This window comes from Balaenoptera physalus (assembly GCF_965194825.1).
Source record: "Balaenoptera physalus genome assembly, chromosome: 14".
Classification (NCBI taxonomy): Eukaryota; Metazoa; Chordata; class Mammalia; order Artiodactyla; family Balaenopteridae; genus Balaenoptera; species Balaenoptera physalus.
The window spans coordinates 82180978-82198952 of record NC_138893.1 but is presented as its reverse complement, the minus strand read 5'-3'; the positions used below and the strand labels follow the sequence as shown (position 1 = coordinate 82198952).

At 43.2% G+C, this 17975-nt stretch overlaps 1 protein-coding gene across 1 annotated transcript in view; it reads left to right on the top strand.

The window, feature by feature from the left end:
• The window catches only part of SAMD8 (sterile alpha motif domain containing 8), a 106113-nt gene that overhangs the window by 83968 nt on the left and 4170 nt on the right, over positions 1–17975 (top strand). The gene's annotated exons all lie outside the window — the stretch shown is intronic.

Sequence of the window (17975 nt, the reverse complement as noted above, 5' to 3'; positions counted from 1 at the left end):
TATAGGTTATTACAGAATATTGGTTGGTTATCTATTCCACATATAGTAGTGTGTGTATGTTAATCCCAAGCTCCCAGTTCATCCCTCCCCCTGATGTTTCCCCTTTGGTAACCATAAGTTTGTTTCCGAAATCTGTGAGTCTGTTTCTCTTTTCTAAATAAGTTAATTTGTATCATTTTTTAAATGGGATTCCACATATGAGTGATATCATATGGTATTTATCTTTCTCTGTCTGACTTACTTAGTATGACAATCTGTAGGTCCATCCATGTTGCTGCAAATGGCATTATTTCATTCTTTTTTATGGCTAATATTCCATTGTATATATGTACCACATCTTCTTTATCCATTCCTCCGTCAATGGACATTTAGGTTGTGTCGATGTCTTGGCTGCTGTAAATAGTGCTGCAGTGAACATTGGGGTGCATGTATCTTTTCTAAGTATGGTTTTCTCTGGGTATATTCCCAAGAGTGGGATTGCTGGGTCATATGGTAGTTCTATTTTTAGTTTTTTAAGGAACCTCTATACTGTTCTCCATAGTGGCTGTATCAATTTACATTCCCACCAACAGTGCAAGAGGGTTCCCTTTTCTCCACACCCTCTCCAGCATTTATTGTTTGTAGATTTTTTGATGATGGCCATTCTGACCGGTGTGAGGTGGTACCTCATTGTAGTTTTGATTTGCATTTCTCTGATAATTAGTGACGTTGAGCATCTCTTCATGTGTTTTTTGGCCACCTGTATGTTTTCTTTGGAGAAATGTCTATTTAGATCTTCTGCCCATTTTTTGATTGGGTTGTTTGTTATTGTGACATAGAGCTGCTTGAGCTGTTTGTATATATATTTTAGAGATTAAACCCTTGTTGGTCACGTTATTTGCAAATATTTTCTCCCATTCTGTGGGTTGTCTTTTTGTTTTGTTTATGGTTTCCTTTGCTGTGCAAAAGCTTTTAAGTTTTATTAGGTCCCATTTGTTTATTTTTGTTTTTATTTTCATTACTCTAGGAGATGGATCCAAAAAGATATTGCTGTCATTTATGTCAAAGAGTGTTCTGCCTATGTTTTCATCTAAGAGGGTTTTATGGTGTCTGGCCTTGCATTTAGGTCTTTGATCCATTTTGAGTTTATTTTTGTGTATGTTGTTAGAGAATGTTCTAATTTCATTCTTTTATGTGTAGATGTCCAGTTTTCCCAGCGCCACTTATTGAAGAGACTGTCTTTTCTCCATTGTATAGTCTTGCCTCCTTTGTCATAGATTAATTGACCATAAGTGCATGAGTTTATTTCTGGGCTTTCTGTCCTGTTCCATTGATCTATGTTTCTGTTTTTGCACCAGTACCATACTGTTTTGATTACTGTAGCTTTGTAGTATAGTCTGAAACCAGGGCGCCTACCTAATGGTTTTTTGATACAGACTAATCAGCTGCCTTTAATAAGACGTCATAGTACATGAAATTTGATCCTATTTTTCCACAAAGACTGATTCTGGAGGCTTAGCTGGAGAGCATTTTGGCAGTAAGGATGCAATTTGAGGACTTAAACATGGTTGAAATCTCACATGCAGACATGTAGAAATGTGATAAGCCTAACTGTCCAGGCAAGATTCTGAACTTTCTTCACTATTGATTCCACAGTGGTGCCTGTGATTCTTACTCTCTTTTTTAAAAGTTACTAATTTCAAGTAAATGAATCATGAACAGGGTAACAAACTGTACATACTGAAGAGTCTTCTCCCACCCCTGTGCCCCAGCCTTTAGCTCTCCTTCCAAGAGACAACCATTTTTAATGAGTGTGTTTTTCCAGAGCTATTCTATGCATATACAAATATATTTTTTTAAGGTTTATTTTTACGTTATTTTACACAAATTGTAGCATATACGCATATGTGCACATATAAACATGGTTTTGCACCTTGATTATTTTGCTTAACATGTGCCAATCCCTTCCCCTGTAGGGACACACCTTAGTTGAATGAGTTGAGTTTATTGCTCATTGCAGTGAGGGAGAACACACACCATGGGGAATTATAGGGCATCTCAGTTGCAGTGTGTTGGAAAGGACTTATTGGATTGGGGTTTGGATTAGTTGGTTTTGGGGGAAAGTGTTAAGGAAGCTCATATTTGCTGTGGATTGGATGCTTTCAGGTTGCTGGAGCAATTCTATGGTTGCATATTTTAATAAATCTTAATAAGGTAGGAGGAATGAATTGAGGCTAATGTTACAATTCATAAGTGCTGCTGTTACAGCAGTCACTCATATCAGCCAGGATAGAGGGATGTTTGGTCATGTTTGTAGTTACAGTAATGTTCATGTTTTTATCTGTGTTCAAACATCATTACTAAATAGTCTTGTTTTTGTCCTGATCTGTCATGGCCACAGATCTCCTTGTCTGATGTTGGGGTGTTTTGGGAAATTTTTTATGTTCAACAGGAAAACAATAAGGCCTAGCTGTGAGTGCCAGGCCAGCTTCTAGCAACATAGCGTTCTAGATGATGGAACCAGACCACCTCCCCAGTGTCAAGGGGAGCTTTTCTCTTAGTGTTGTCTCCACTGCACAGATGTCCTAATTTATTACACGTTCCCAGAGAGATGGACATTTAGATTGTTTACTATTCAAACAGTACTGCAATAAATAACATATGTTACTTTGCCTGTGTGCAAGTTTATCTGTAGAATAAATTGCTAAAAGGAAAGTTGTTGGGTCAGAGGCTTTGTGCATTTTAAATTTCGTTAGATATTGTCAGATTGACTTCAGTAGAAGTTGTACCAATTTATTTTTCCACTAGCAATGTATGAGTTTGCCTGTTGATCCACATCATTGCCAAAATAAGGTATTACTTAACTTTTGTATTTTTGCCAACTTGATAGGTTTAAAAATGGTATCTTAATTCCCTTTCTGCATAAGTAAGCTGCAGAATTATTTTTAAATTGCAGTAAGGGAATGGTGGAATGGTGACAGCTTTATTAGCATGCGAATCTTTCTGGAAGACTAACTGAATCACGGACTATGTCGGATATTTTGTTAAAAACCCATATGGCTATAAGATGTTGAATGGGAAAAGGAAGATGATTAATAGATTGAGGAGTGTTTCTCCCATTTTATTTGTAGCATAGTCTTTAAACTTGGCCATCTTTTGTCATTGGAGAGTAGTGTTTTTTCATGATAATTATCTTCCCTGAACACTGATGAAAGCTAAATGCCATCTAGTCTAAGGGAGAGTCCAGAGGACCTAGTTGCTCTCCTTGTTTTAAAGTTCTATAAAATGTAACTGTTAATACCTGTCTGCCTACCAGCAGCTACTGTTGGCTCTGACATCACTTATGAGACATTCTAAGGACTCGAATTTACCTGTCCCAGATATAGGGCTGTATTGTAGATATGTAGGGCCTGAGGTATGGAAGATGTTTTGAAAAAATAATTATCAAACATTTATTGAACACCTACTATATGCCAAGCACTATTTAAGCACTGGTGACAAAGCCCCTGCCCTCAGGAAACTTACTTTCTAGACAATAAACAAATATATGAGAAAAAAAAAGCATCCCTGAAAGCTGTCAACTAGCGTAGTTACAGTGGTGTTCCCCTACTGAACATAATGTTACCGAATATCAACAGCAGATGAGGACTCTGCGTGATCGGGAAAGGCCATCTTCAGTCATAATTAAGCCTGAATGAACACCATGCAACACAAAAATAACAATACACCCCCCCCGATTAATACTGGTAGCTAAGAGGGACTTCCCTGGTGGTCCATTGGTTAAGAGTCCGCACTCCCACTGTAGGGGGCATGGGTTCAATCCCTGGTGGGGGGAACTAAGATTCTGTATGCTGCGTGGCACAGCCAGAAAAAAAAATACTAGTAACTAAGATACTGAATTGCCCCAGCTTTCTGAAAACACTCAATCTGGAATAGCACCCCACTTGTTTTCTTGAACACTCTGTAACATCACCTAACACAGCCCAAATCGTGTACAAGTCCCTCCTAAAACCCTCTGAGATTCCCCACTCTTCTCCATGGTGTTCAGTCTCTCTTGCTACAGGGAGTTTAATTTTAAAAACTAACTTTGACTAATGTGTGTTCCTGGTGATCTTTGGCTGGTGGGAATTGACTCTTTAGGTAGCAAAAGTGCTGTCTTTGTAACACACACACACACACACACACACACACCCACACACTAGAAAACAGGATGAAAGAGACAGGAGCATTTGCTGCCTGACAGCGCTAAAAGGCCTGCAGAGGTGACTTTTGTGCAGAGGCCTGAATGAAATGAGGAAGGACCCATGTGGATATCTAGGGGTGGAAGGAATAGCAACTGCGCGGGCCTCTGGAGCAGGCTTGGCATGTTCTCCAAACAATTATGAGGCCAATTTGGCTTAAGAGTGAGAAGGGAAAGGGTGATTGGAAATGAATTTAGAGAAGTAGCCAGGGCTCTAATCCTGCAGGCTTCAAAGGTCCTGGTAAAGACTAGATTTTGCTTCTAGTGTTATAGGAAGCCATTGAGAAATTTTGGTTTTGTGTAGGGGAGTGACTCATGTACCACATCGCCATTGTAGCCAAAGTGACACTGCCCTTGGGCTAAGGCAGAGAAGGCCTCATTCACCCACCTCCTTCTGTGTGGGGCGACTTGCCTGGCCTTGGAAACAGTTTCAACAAGCTCATTTGGGTCCTTTATTAGGAGCCCAGAAGAATGAAGGTTGCACAAGGAAATGAAAGCTGCAGCAGAGCCATAGGAGAATGCACCATGAGCTACAGTGGATTGAAGCAGCAGTGGATGTAATAGGAAACTGGAGTTTTCTTTTCTTCACTTGAATAAAAAATTCACAGGCTGTCAAAGTAGAGTTATGAGTGTCTTGTTTTTAGTTTAGAGGTCGGCCTTTGCAGATGGGCACCAGCAGAGGGTGCTACAAACTTCCAGCAGCCTGTGTGCCTTTGTCACTTAGGCACAGAATGAACTACGGAAGTTGCTGTTTTGAACCAAGTATAGTGTGGGTATCAGAATCACCTGGCTTGTTAAAATTCTTTAGATCCTACCTCCTGAGTCTGATTCCATTGATGGGAGGAATTTTCATTTCTAACAGGTTTCCAGGCAATGCAAATTCTTCCAAATTGGTTCTCTATCTGGAGGCAATCAGAATCACCTGAAGACCCTTTCTACAAGGCTGGGCACCCTTCCCTAAGGGCATTTCACAATCGGGTGTAGTGAGAATGCAGGTGTTCACAAAGCTCCCTCGTTTCTTCCTCTTAAGTGGATGTGAATGTTCACTGGAGCTTGTAAGCATCATGCTTAGCTTTTTTATTCTCCCGTTTCTTCTTTTAATTTTGCTTTCCAATTGTATGTTACTAGTGTATATAAATACATTTGATTTGGGGATATTGATCTTTTGTGACCTTGCCAAACTCATGTATTAGTGCTAGAAGTTCTTTTGTAGATTCGTTAGGATTTTTTGCATAGTCATAGGCAATCTCATTGTCTGTGAACAGGGACAGTCTTATCCTTCCCCCTTTCTATCTTGAACTCTTGTTTCTCTGGTGGCCAGAAATAGATCTGCTGACCCCATGCTGTCATGATATTCAGGAGCAGATAACGTACCAGGTCACAAAGCAATTGACAGTATTCTGAATCCTAAGTGACCACTGAGGACACTTAGGGGGAAAACATCTGAAATGATGATAAGGGCATTGGCTTTGAAATAAGAGAGACCTAGCCTTGATGAGATAGTTTTTTCTCATTGGCCAGAGCTGAGTCTAGCCTTTAGCACAGCCCTGCCACTCTAAGCCAGGAGTTCCTGAGTTGCAGCATCCCAGGGGACTCGGGTTAAACCTTGGGGCAGACCAGGGCTTGGCAGAGGTGAAGGTAGCCCATTTGGTAGGTCCTGGGAATTGGTAGCTGCATTCTCATGGAGGGCTCTAAAGGGAAAGCAACAGATTGGGCTTCTAATCTAGGCAGCAGGGAAGAGGAAGTTTGCCTTTTCCTGGGCAGTAGTTGAGTGGGGATGAATGGCATCTGGGGGCAAAGTAATGTGTTTGTGTCCTTTCTCCCTGCACACTGCCTGGTGCCTTCATACATTGGCACTAGGAGCATAACCTCCCTGGGCCCTCCCTTTGCCAAACCGCTTTTCCTGGGGACTAGCTTCTGGGGTCAGTTTACTGAGAGTTCCCATTTTCACAGCTTCATCCTTCCTCTGCTTCTATTCTTAAAGGTGGCCATTGTCTTCTCAAGGAAAATATCATCATGTATAAAATGCATTGCATTTTCATTTCCCTAGCTGTAGGATAGCATGTTTTGGAATAGATTCAAAATTGGTACTGCCTTTGGCCTCCCACTCTGGGCTCCACCTCTCACCCTTTATAATTCTTCCTGTTAGGAAAATTATTTAAAATAGAAATGGCTGATAACCTCAGCTGTCACACTGTAATAGGTCTTGGCTTATAGGGGAAAGACCTTGGTTTTGTCTCCTAGTTTTGATGTAGTGGGACTGTGGGTGAGTTTAGGCAAGTCATCAAACCACTCTGACTCAGTTTCCTCATTTGATGTAATGGGATGATAATATTCAGTATTTGGAAGGTAGAATAGTATAGTGGTTTAAGGACATGGGCTCTGAAGCCAAGCGCCTGGAGTCAAATCTTGGCTCCTCTACTTACTAGTCATGTTAACCTTGGGAAGCTACTAAGCCTCTTTGTCTCTCAGTGTGTTTTTTTTTTTAAACATCTTTATATTGGAGTATAATTGCTTTACAATGGTGTGTTAGTTTCTGCTTTATAACAAAGTGAATCAGCTATACATATACATATATCCCCATATCTCCTCCATCTTGCATCTCCCTCCCACCCTCCCTATCCCACCCCTCTAGGTGGTCACAAAGCACCAAGCTGATCTTCCTGTGCTATGTGGCTGCTTCCCACTAGCTATTTTACATTTGGTAGTGTATATATGTCCATGCCACTCTCTCACTTCGTCCCAGCTTACCCTTCCCCTTCCCCGTGTCCTCAAGTCCATTCTCTACATCTGCATCTTTATTCCTGTCCTGCCCCTAGATTCTTCAGAACCATATATTATTTTTTTTGTTTTAGATTCCATATATATGGAATATAGCATACGGTATTTGTTTTTCTCTTTTTCTCTTTCTGACTTACTTCACTCTGTATGACAGACTCTAGGTCCATCTGCTTCACTACAAATAACTCAATTTCATTTCTTTTTATGGCTGAGTAATATTCCATTGTATATATGTGTCGCATCTTTATCCATTCATCTGTCGATGGACACTTAGGTTGCTTCCATGTCCTGGCTATTGTAAATAGAGCTGCAGTGAACATTGTGGTACGTGACTCTTTTTGAATTATGGTTTTCTCAGGGTATATGCCCAGTAGCGGGATTGCTGGGTCGTATGGTAGTTCTATTTTTAGTGTCTCTCAGTTTTGATTTGGTGATAGTACTTACCCTCATAGGGTTATTATGAGGATTTATGAGTTAATACATGCAAAGGATGTAAAATGGTACCTGGAACATCCTAAGTGTAAGATGTCATCATCATCATCATGATTATAAGGATCCAGTGAGTTCATATTGTAAAAATACTTTGAAACTGAAAAATGATACCCACCTTTGACTCTTACCTTAGTTATACTTAGGAGGAGGAGGAGGGCTGTTTTGAACATCACCTTCCCAAAACCCTGAAAAGCTGCTCTTGCCTGACAGTTCCTCTGCCCACAGAATGGCGTGGAGGACCTAGGTCCCCTTTATTTACACAGGCCTTAGGTGCTGATGCTATCACACCCCCAGGGAGTGACTGAACCACCTCTGTAGAAGGGAGTTGAAGAGGGAGGTCTCAGTAGGTGGCAGGGACAAGGCTAATGCCCTGGCATGGGACAGAGACCTGACAGGGAGTTGTGAGATTCCTGGCTCTTGTGCCAAACTTCTGGAGGACTGGAGGGTAGTCCCTCCAGGCCTTAGTTTCCTTATCTCTAAAAGAGGAACAAGAGTCCCTGTTCTCACTTCACAAGGCACTGGAAAGAAGGCAGTGAGTTAATAAGTACCAGATATAAAAAAAAAAAAAAGGTATTATTGGAGTAAAAGGTTGTACTATTACTTGGCAAATTACCATTCCTGAGCCAAACCTCCCTAAAAGTGAGTTCTGTTGGAGAGTTAGGGTGTGTGGGTGAGCAGTAAGCCCTGCTCTCTTGCTGGCCTCTGTCAAGGCCTTTTGCTAGGTTGTACTCTAAATTGCACTCTCTGAAGGCTTTGGGTGAACCTGCAAAAGTCTGGCCACTCTGCCACTCAGTTTTTCCAGTGTTCTGTCTCTGCATGGTCAGGAGCCTGGGGAAGCCTTGCTTTGCTTTTCAGCCCTTTTGCACTCACCCCACATCATACAGGTGTTTTTGCCCTGGCACCAAGTCCTCTGCGGTAGACTCCGTACTCTTTTGCACTGTGACTTCACTGTTCCATCCATCAAGACACAAAGTCTATTTCCCCAGCCCTCGTAGGTGCTGTCTTTGTGGCTTGCTTTAATTAATAAAATGTGGTGGAATTGCTGTTATGTGACTGAGGAGGCTACCACTTTCACCCTCTTGGGATGCTGGCTGAAGCTGCTGTGCCATGAAGGAGACTGGGATGAAAGATCTTGTAAGGAGAGAGAGGCTCAGCTGACCAAGCTCTCCCAGCTGAGCCCAGTCCCCAGCTCACCCACCAGCTGATGCAGCTGCATGAGTAAGCCAGAGGGAGACCAGGAGAACTGTCCAGTCAATGCACAGGGTCATGGACATAAACTGTTTTAAGCCACTAAGTTTTGGTATGGTTTGGTTTGTTCTGCGGCGATAGATAACCCACATACCTAATACTGTATCACTAAAGCCCCTTCACATTGGTCTTCTATGTCTTGAAAGACCTGGCTCTACGTCTTTAAGAGTGCAGAGTGTGTTTTCCAGACTTCTTGGTCAATACCCAGTTCCATGCTGTCCTGAAGTGTGTTTTCACAAGGCTGGTCTTGGCTCTGAGGCAGCTGTATTTTAAATACAGTCTCACTGGTGAGTCACTGGTGCATTGTCGCTTGGCTTTGCCTGGAATTAAAAGGACCAACAAATATGCTTTCAAATCTTTTCAATTAAGAAATCACAAATTTAGGGACTTCCCTGGTGGTGCAGTGGTTAAGAATCCACCTGCCAATGCAGGGGACACGGGTTCGAGCCCTGGTCCAGGAAGATCCCATATGCTGTGGAGCAACTAAGCCCATGCACCACAACTACTGAGCCTGCGCTCTAGAGCCCATGAGCCACAACTACTGAGCCCCCGTGCCACAGCTACTAAAGCTCACATGCCTAGAGCCCGTGCTCTGCAACAAGAGAAGCCACGACAATGAGAAGCCCATGCACCGCAACGAAGAGTAGCCCCTGCTCGCCACAACTAGAGAAAGATTTCTGCCTGTGACCAAGGTGAAGCAGTAGGGTCCAGATTTACCCTTCCACTTCATTGATGCCCTCTAGTTTGTCACCATCATCATCCTAAATACGGTATTCCAGTTGTGATATGGGCCTAATACTGAGGACGGCCAGCCCATGCTTCCCTTGATCTGGACTCTGTATGTCTATCATTTCACATTTGTAATTTCATGAAGGAGGTAGAACCTGAGCAGGCACTGTCTGGTAGCTTGTGATCTGGCCTCAGCTGACCTCTCCAGCCTGGCCTTGCTAGAAAACCCCTCTTCCTGCTACCTCCTCCCCTAATATCCCATCTGTTGTAATTCCCATTCTTGTCATATTATTTGCAGTTTGCTGAACATGCCATGCTGCATCGTGCCTGAGCATTCTTTCCTTATGTGCTGCCCTCCCCCTCCTTGTCTGCCACACAAACACATCCTCCACTTTTAAGAATCCGTTGAATTCTGAGGCCTTCCTGATGCTCTCAGGATGATCTGATCCCTTCATAACCCCACTGTCCTCTGTTCATACAGCAATTCTTGCGCAGACAGCACTTTACAATACTTGTTGATGTTTGTCTCCCTTTCTAGACTGTGAGATTGGTTTTTTTATTAATTTATTTATTTTTGGCTGCATTGGGTCTTCGTTGCTACATGCGGGCTTTCTCTAGTTGTGGCGAGTGGGGGCTACTCTTCATTGCGGTGCGCGGGCTTCTCATTGCGGTGGCTTCTCTTGTTGCGGAGGATGGGCTCTAGAGCGCCGGCTCAGTAGTTGTGGTGCACGGACTTAGTTGCTCCGTGGCATGTGAGATCTTACTGGACCAGGGATCGAACCAGTGTCCCCTGCATTGGCAGACAGATTCTTAACCACTGTGCCACCAAGGAAGCCTGAGATTGTTGATTTTTAATTAGCCTCCGGCACAGTGTCTCACACACATTAGTTGCTTAATAAATGTTTGTCGAAGAAAAGGAGAGAAGAAGAAATGTGTGTTACAAAATATGAAAGAATAGGGATTCCCCCCTGCTACCTGCCCCAGCTGGAAGAATAGCCCATGCAAAAGCTGAGTGGTTCCTTCTGAGTGATGAATACAGTAACTTTTATTTCTGTTAATTAATTATTTAATTAATTATTTATGGCTGCGTTGGGTCTTCATTGCTGCGCGGGCTTTCTCTAGTTGCGGCGAGCGGGGGCTACTCTTCGCTGCGGTGCGCCGGCTTCTCATTGCGGTGGCTTCTCTTGTGGAGCACGGGCTCTAGGTGCGCGGGCTTCAGTAGTTGTGGCACGTGGGCTTCAGTAGTTGTGGCTCGCGGGCTTAGTTGCTCCACGGCATGTGGGATCTTCCCGGACCAGGGCTCGAACCCGTGTCCCCTGCATTGGCAGGTGGATTCTTAACCACTGCACCACCAGGGAAGTCCCTGAATACAGTAACTTGATTTCATTGCTCTGTTAATTGGGACTTCACTAATTTTGAAGGAATAACAAGTTGGATAGTTTATTTTATACCATTTATAAACACAGGGTTTGTTCAACTGAAATCCTGCCATATAAACAAGAGCAAGCATTTCAAGTAGCCTTAAACACCTGACAAGTAATCCTTTCCGTATACACAATTGATGGACTGAATTAGAAAAATATTCTCATCTGTTCATTAAAACAGATTTCCCTTAAGACCTATACTGAGAAGCAATTTATTAGCATAGTTCCACTAGATTCCTGAAGGTATAAAACTGAATTTCTTCTAATATGCTTTATGATTCAAACCAACTCTTGTCAGCTGGACCTAGTTAATCTGAATTAACTATACATGAAGTCCTTGGCACTGCAGAGAGCTGAGTGATTCATTCAAATGGTGTGTCCTTGTAGCTTGTCTCATAAAATTACTGGAAGTCCAGAGAAAATGGATGCTGTTTTGAGGGCAGTGAAGGAGTTGTCCCTGGTACACTTTGGCTTCTAGATTTGAACCTCATGAGCTTGGTAGCTTTCTACTAAATGGGAGCTGTAGCAGCAGCCCTGACTCTTAAAAGGCACCCCTCCCAGTGACTTCCTACCTCCAACCCCCAAAATGCCCACTTCTATATACATATCATACCCATAGAAATTTCATGGGGCATCAGGACCTTAAATGAAGAAAACCACAGACCCATCATGGACGGTCATCCTGTTAGAAGACAAGGGAAGAAACCTTGCTACGCACGAACACACTTGCCTACTGGGGGAACAAAGAGATCGCTAGTGCTGGGCTGTACCCCCAGCAGGGCCTTAGGCGTTTCTTCTACCTACAACTTTTCTACTCTTGGCTCAAATATCCTAGAGCTGGCGTTTCAAGGGACTAATGAGGTTTTGGGAAGAGCTGAGGTGAGTGTGAAGGCTTCCCCTCCCATCAGAGAGCAACGTTGGGCTCGTGGGACAGGTTACACCCTTTCCTGAGCCTCCCCAGATCCTGAGCCACAGCTGGGCATACAGGCAGAAGCTCTAGGGATTCTAGTAGCTTCCTCCTGCACAGACCAATGACAGGTTACTTTGGAGGCCACCCCTGATGTGCTGTGGTTTCCCCCACCAAGTCAGAGTCCATGGGAAAACCCTAAAATCAACATGGCCTGGGGAATTCCCTGGTGGTCCAGTGGTTAAGACTCCGAGCTTCCACAGCAGGGGGCACAGGTTCGATCCCTGGTCGGGGGACTAAGGTCCCACATGCCACGCAGTGTGGCCAAACAAAACAAACAAATAAATCTTGTTATTTAGCACAGGGAGATCAGCTTGATACTTTGTGATGGCCTAGAGGGATGGAATAGGGAGGGTGGGAGGGAGGCTCAAGAGGAAGGGGATATGGGGATATATGTACACATATGGCTGATTTACTTTGTTGTACAGTGGAAACTAACACAGCATTGTAAAGCAATTATACTGCAATAAAGATGAAAACAGAAAACAGAAAAAAAAACCCAAAAAAACATGGCCTGACACCATGTACCGAACGAGAAGGCTATACTCTGAACTAGGCAGGAAAGCCCTGGCTCTGTATGCTCTAATTGTGTCCCTACATTGACCCATTGTTTATTATCAATCTTTGCAATTTCCTTCCTTCATTTTTCTTCCATTTTTTCCTAGTTACACTAAGCTTGGGTATGAGGCTTTTACTGCTAAAATAGCTCTTCCTGGTTGTGTTTACAGGAGTGCCAACCTCTGCAAAGGGGCCTAGGAGCACACCTTTGGAATTCCTGGCCCTTTTCTTGGCAGTTATTTCTGAAATCATGGTTCTTTTATATATTTCAATATTATATGTAATAAATATATTATATATATATTATATAAACATTTCCTATTTTATACATGTATTTTGAATATTTACATTTCCTGTACCATTGGTTGATTCTCCTAATAGGCTCTTCTGCCCCTTTTCTCTGAGATGCCCCTTTCCTTCTGCAAGGAACCATTTTTTTCCCACTCAATTTAACAGCTATTTGTTGGTCCACAATGAATAAGGCCCTTAAGGGGAGTTAAAGATGAAGATTACACTGTCTATCCTCAAGACTTTATAAATCTGATAAGGAAAGTAGAAAAAAACACAAATGACTGTAAACCATAAGTATCATTCTGTCTGTTGAGTACCTGCTATATGCGCAGTGCTTTAAGTGTAATTTTTCATTTAATCCTTGTAAGCCTTGCAAAATAGTGGTGTAATCCCCCGTTTTACAGCTTGCTGAGGAAATTCCTAAAGGTTGTACTGCTAGCAAGTGACAGAGTTGGGATTCGAACCTGGTATACTGTCTTCCAGAGTCCATGAGCTCCCCTACTGTATCAGGAGGCCTCTCAGTGCAGACCACAGAAACAGATTCCATAAAAGTGATGTGAGGTTCCAAGGAGGAACTGAATCTGGAAGGGCTTTAGAAACACATTTGAGATAGGTATGCTAGTTTACATCCTGTCAGCAGCAGATGCCAAGATGGAATTAAATGTGCAAGAGATTTACTGAGGGATATGCCGGAGACAGATAAAGAAGAAAAAGCAGCAACAGCTTCAGATTTGGATACAGGAAGAAGATTGGGTAGAAGAGTTTCAAATGGCAGTGTAGCTCTAAGAAAGTTTCAGCCAGGTCAAAGGGGCATCCTGTTAGACGAGCCCCATGTTTTGCAGGGATGGACCTGCATGAATACCCCCATCATGCTTGGTCATCAGCAGCAGCTCGTGTGGCTTCACTGGATCCAGAGGGGCAGCAGGCAGAGCAGTGAATCTGCCATGCTCCTCACAGCAGCAGATGTGAACAGTGCCTTTTCATGGCTGCCATGATAGCCTTAGAAAAACTGGTTAAATTTCAGGGGTAGCTATGTTGAGAATGACATTTGAGACAGCACACTTTCTATGGAACACTAGGCTCTCAAGATCCTTGTTGAAAAAACTGGGAATTTGTTGCATTCTCCTTTCAGAGACTCATCATGCACAATAATTCAAGGCTCTGTGAAGTTCCACTTAGAGAAATGGGTTAACCTTGGTTTAATATAACAGTTCCCACACCTATTGGATTACAGAGCTCTTTCTATGTATGTAAATTCTATTAATGCCCTGTGTGATTGTTGTTCAGCAAAACTCTGTGCTTGCTTAGAAAGTTAGGTATCAGCCATATGGTGAAGGGTTTTAACCTGTATCTAACCTGGGTTGCTTTATAGAGGGGTTCTGAAGAGGGGATTCATACAATCAGAGTTGTATTATCTGGCAGTGGTGTGTAGTGGTGATTGGAGCAAGAGGGTGACCCTTAAAGTTAATCCCTGATTACTTACAGCCATAACCAGTCCTGGGATTGCCCCCAGTCTCCAGAAATAGCATGTGAATCATTTGAAATCCAATTGCTTTACCTCCAATCAAAGGACTAGGAGAACTCAAATTGTTGGGAGGGGTGGGTCACCCAGTATCAAACTGACCAACCTCCTACAGCCAGAAATAATGGCCCATTGTCCTGCTGGCTTCCTCATCAATTGCCCTCTGTACTGAGTGTCTAGGCAGCTGCCAGTCAAGCTGCCCTTGTGACTTTCCCAGGCCTCAGAACTCTCCCTCACACTCCTTCCACTGCCTCCTGCACCAGCCCTAGAGACACAGGGCAGCCACACAGTAGATGCAGGAAGCCGTGGGATGTGAGTCATGAGACATTCTCATTGGTGACCCAGTGACAAGTCTATGGACAAGCTAGCTTCCCTCTCCCCCTTTTACCTTCATTGTGGAGGCTCATGCCCTCATCACAAACCTACCAGGGAAAATTTTTCAAGGCAACTGTCTCTGTTAATGGGCCATGACAAGGCTGGTCCAAAGCAGTGGACTCTTTGAACATTCCATAAATATGGTTAGTTACCTGCATGGGGTAAGGCTTTGATGATGCGGAGGCAATGTGAATGGTTAAGAGCATGTGCCCTGACTCACAGCTGGGCTTAAATTTTGTCTCCACCACTTAAAGCTATCTATGCATACTGGGCTAGTTACCTAACCTCTGTGTTTCTAATCTATAACAGGCATCCTTATAGTACCTGTGTTCATAGGGTTGTTAAAAGAATTAAATAAAGCATATGAAGTGTTGAGAACAGTACCGGCACAAAGGAAGTGCTTGATATATGTTAGCTGTTATTATTTTGATTGTGTTTATCCTTACTAGTGTCATCATTATTAGTTACTGGATGGGTGGGTGGGGAGGTGGGTGGGATAAAGTTAAGTAAGAAATGGTTCCCACCATTAAAGAGTTTGATAGGGAAGGCAGAAGGCAGAGTGTTTTTTAAAAACATGATATGTAGGTAAATTTTAATTAAAAAAACCATAAATATTGAATTCTAGTTAATTATATGTATGCTGAAGTATTTAGGAGTGAAGTATACTGATATCTGCAATTGACTTTGAAATGGACTGATGAATGGATAGATGGAAAGATATGGGATAAAGCAAATATGGCAAAATGGTAAATGTAGACTCTAGGTAATGGATATATGAGGGTTCACTATACAATTCTTCCAACTTCCCTGCATATTTGAACATTTTCATAGTAAAATATTGGAAATATATGTTAATACCTTATGCCATAAGGTAAAACATAGCATAGAATTTCAGAGGGAGTAAAATGACGTGTAACTGGTAGGTCAGAAAAAACTGTGGTGGGAGTACATTTGAGTTGGGCTTTAAAAGGATTCAGAGGGTTTAACTCAAAAATGGTGGGGACAGGGAAGCATTCCAGGAGGGATGAACAGCAAAGGCCATGATACTAAAAACACTGTGATTTGGGAATGTATGACCTGAATTAGTACAGGTGGTAGGAGGGAAACCTGACTGTGATGGAAGGCAGAGTAGGATAATGGTCCATCTTCCTTATATCACGGACCTTATCCTACAGATAAATGGGAGCCACTGAAGTTTCTTGAGCAGGAGACTCTCTGCATTTTTCCTGTCACTTTGGGCTAGGCTTTCCCATGTAGGAAGGTGTGAACTTTTTCAAGGAACTAAACAATGTTTCATCAGTGTTTTAATTAGAACTCTGATCAAGACCACAGGTTGGACTGGATGATAAATAGCAAAGTCCTTTTATTACATATCAGTCTCTATACAAACCCAGAACCATTACACTGGTATATCAATTGAGAGGAACTGCATGAAACTTGCACTTAATTTGTGTCCTGACTGTTAAGCTGTAACTCCACTATCTGCTTTAATAGTCACATCTTACATTAAATACTAAATCAGAAACGGAGTCCACTGCATGTGTCTGGAGAGCTTTAGAATGCTCCTCTTTTCCCCTAGGGACTGCTGGGACTTGATAGACAGTCTAGATCAGTGGTTTTCATGCTTAAGTGTGCCTAAGAATGACAGCCCAATGTTGTATGCACAAAACCAGGCACACTGTCCTTTAGGTGCAATTTCAGGGATTTTTTCACAGGTACTGGCTTGACTTTTGAGCCCAGTTAATCCTAAAATGGCCCTTACCCCCAACTGTGGGTCTTAACTCCCCCAAATATTTTAAGTCCCTCTATTTATCTGTGCTCTCCTTAGTTTTCATCTCAATCCTGTCTGTGCTTCCTTCTTCCTGGTTTGTCCTCCCACTGCTGCTCTTCCTGCCACCCCATCCCATGGAGCCCTCTAGAACCTTGCTCCATTGTAAACAAACTACCCTAACTCCTTAGTTTCACCACTTAGTGCTCTTTCACTCTGCTCACCTTGGCAAAAACTACCTTTTTCCATTGATATATTTGATCTCAGGGAAGACTGCTCATTTTCCCACACCCTCCCACATCCTAGGGCTGGACCTGGGGACAGGAAGGATGGCCACTTTCTTAATTCCTTCACCCTGCTATAAAATCACCTCCTTTGAGGTTCATACCTTCAGTTATACCATCCTCTACTGAGGTCATCCTTTATGGCCAGCTTCCTGTGTTCCCTGAGGACTTTGGCACCTGACTCAGTTTTCCTATCTCTTATGCTAGCAACATTCTGGTAACTTCAGTATCCCTGCCAGCAAACTGTGTCTATTCCACCACTGTGTATTGGATGTGTGGGGGGCAGGTAGCTCCAACAACCAAGCCTCACCTCTTGTCCTGGACCACCTTCAACTCCAGTGAACTTCACTTCCACCCTTCCATGGCTACTCCCCACCCAGAATGCTCCACTGCTAAACCTTACACCCCAACATCCCACATTCTAACTGTAACGACAGCTTAGGGTTCTCTCTTTCTCTTGTCTCACCTCAATAAATGTTTGTTCCAATTGTATAAAGATTCCCAGTGCCAAGCCCCGAAGACCCAGGCAAGAGGAGCCCCCACCCCAAGTCTCATACTTTAGAGGTCCCCAGTTTAACCCTTCTCAGATGGTGCCTATTCCTCTAGGGTTAGGAGTCTGCAGGGCCAAGGGAACATGCCCACCAAAGCCCATGCTCACCCTCTCCATATCTGGACCAAACTGTGGATAAAGAAGATCTCAGTTTTCCCTGTTGAAAGAGTCCTGAGCCTGCTTCTGGGGCCTGCATGGACTTTGTCCTCAGAGTCCTTTCTCTGGAGCATGAATTGAACTGCCAGTGACACACCGCTAAGCCCATGGGGTGGTCAAGGAGTGAGCTATGTGAGGGAGGATGGAGCTTGCACGTGCAGGCTACGGTGTACCCTTCACACTGTGGGGCGGAGCCTGGGGCAGGAAGAGAAGGAGTGTGTATCTAGGGCTGGCTCTTCCCATGTGATCTCATCTGGCACAGTCAGGATTAGGACTGAGTCCTAATAAAGGAATCTTGAAAACCGACCTGGCTGGATTTCAGAACTGCTGTGGACTCCATGTACGTCCTGCTTCCCCTTTTTGACCAGGGGTGTCTTCAGCAGTTATCTTGTGCCTAACCTTCTCCGTGTGTGTTGGATATGTGTATGTGTAGGGGTAGGCAGATTCTCTTTAGTTCATAGATCTTCAGATTAAGAGGAACTGTACTGGAGCTGCCGTACTTAAAGGAACTACACCTGACAAGCCTCTTGCTGATGCTATAAATGTGAAGGTTTGGGGGAGGCTTTAGGAGGGAGTTAGTGTATTTTCCGTGTAGAAGAAATGTAAATAAT